At 43.3% G+C, this 2,020-nt stretch overlaps 1 protein-coding gene across 1 annotated transcript in view; it reads left to right on the top strand.

Annotated features, from left to right (window-relative positions):
- The window catches only part of lpgat1 (lysophosphatidylglycerol acyltransferase 1), a gene marked incomplete at its 3' end in the record, with an annotated part of 36,732 nt that overhangs the window by 19,116 nt on the left and 15,596 nt on the right, over positions 1-2,020 (top strand).

The following is a 2,020-nucleotide window of genomic DNA, read 5'->3' as shown; positions in this document are numbered from 1 at the left end:
TTCTTGCTTCTGTTTGTTAACACATTAGAGGCAAATATTTTTATGGAAAGGATTTTGGATCTCCCTTTTTATCAATTTTTATCAATTTTATCAACAGCCATTAAAAAATAATTTATGGAAATCTTAGGCATAAAACGATGTATAAATCACGGTGTTGTCAAGATTTTAATGGCAAACTCCTCGGTAAACAAGGAGAAAGTGGAGGAAAAGAAACACCTAAATGTTTTTTTTTGTTTGTTTGTTTTTGTGAAAGCAACACTGCCCACTGCATATAAAAATATTTCTGCCTGAAGTGTGTAAGTTTCAGTTTCTCTGACGAGGACAACGTCGATGCTAACAATCAGAAAGTACCACAGAGACTGTTGCTGCCAATGTTATTATTCTTAATATATTACGTTAATGCCAAAAAGCAATATAACAACAGGACTTATGATTCTGCACTTTTCCTCCTGCCTTCATCTTCGAGCAGAACACCAGGATGTTTGYGCTTCAGGTGTTCGTTCATTGTGGTAGTGCTACTATGGTAGGCTAACTCCATTTTGCAGGATGAACAACCAACCAAGCCCTTTTCTTTCAGCTTAAAATACTTCCACACTTTCGACGTCTTTGGACGTTTCCTTGGCTGAACTCTGTCATCGGGGTCTTCTTCACGTGTACTGCTCGGACCGGGTGTCGCCATTTTCTTTGCCTGCTCCTCTTTTGACGTATTCACCTAAAACGACGTGTCGACGGTATGTTGTGTGTGTCGACGTATTTATGCAGCCGACGTAACCGGTGACGTCGACTAATCGGGACAGCACTAGTGCTGGCCCATGCATGAACCAGTTGGCAAACCACATCTGGGCCATCTTTGCGGTATCTGGGTCATGTGATAGAGTGTTAGTGCCTTGTGTGGGCCAGAACTGGGCCAAACAAGTTTTACTATGTGGATATTGGTTTTGCCCGTGTCTGTGTGCTTGTGTTCCTGTCATGAAATCATGCATGAGGTCTTGTCATTTTCCAGCACAAGATGATTTTAGTCTCAAACTCTGATATGAAAGCCAGCAGGCGACCTGCATTCTAGATTTTACATCTTACATTTAGCTTTTACCAATAATTCTGTCTGTTCAAGCCTTAACCCTCCTCCTGCCTTTGGGCCAAAATGACCCAGTTTAAAAACTGAGGCCTTGAGTCATTTTGACCCGAGGACAACAGGAGGGCGACCGGCTCATTTTGGAGTCGGTCCATTTGTCTCAAAGGCAGCAGCAACGCCTGGCACTTCTGGACAAAACGCTATTTTCCCCCCGTCACTTGTCAACACCTTTCTGAGGGTCTGAAGAATTAAAAGCACAGAGCTTTGGGTCACAACACACCTCATTTAGCTCCAGCTGCCAGAGGCAACTTCTGACTGTGCTCTACAGATGTGCAGCTGCAGCCCATCTGCTGCTTTCAGCTGGACAGCAGAGATGTGTGTAATGCTCCTACAGCTGTGGTGTCCTGAGAAGACACCAAAACAGTGTGTGTGTGTGTGTGTGTGTGGGGGGGGGGGGTGGTATCTGTTTAGACCTGCTGACTCGGACCGGGCAGCTGTTATGGGGGCAGAGCTCTGACAGGGTTACATATGGAAACAGCAGGCAGACCCTGAAATGTGAAGCAGGTTTCAGAGAATAATTAGGACAAAATTATAATGTCTTCAAGGCAAAATTGGTTATTTTTAGGGATGGACCAGTATGTCCATTATCTGGTAATGTTGAGCAAAAAATTCCACATTTTTTTCACAATAAAAGTGGGGAAATCAAATGCTATTACTACAGCTACCTAAAATATTGTGATTATTATATATTAAACAGTAATATCTAGGGGTGTCCCGATCCGATATCAATATCGGATATCGGTCCGATATCAGCCAAAAAACGAGTATCGGATTTTATCGGACTGCATAAAAAATGTCCGATATMAGCGCTCCGATATTAGCAGTCCGTTCCAGCAGTTCACTGACTCCGCTCCAGTTTTTCTATCCAGCAGCGCTTGGATCCTGCTT

The sequence above is a fragment of the Austrofundulus limnaeus genome, unplaced genomic scaffold, assembly GCF_001266775.1.
Source record: "Austrofundulus limnaeus strain Quisiro unplaced genomic scaffold, Austrofundulus_limnaeus-1.0 Scaffold133, whole genome shotgun sequence".
In the NCBI taxonomy this organism is placed as follows: domain Eukaryota; kingdom Metazoa; phylum Chordata; class Actinopteri; order Cyprinodontiformes; family Rivulidae; genus Austrofundulus; species Austrofundulus limnaeus.
The sequence above is the reverse complement of the archived record's forward strand: the minus strand, read 5'-3'. Positions and strand labels throughout refer to the sequence as shown.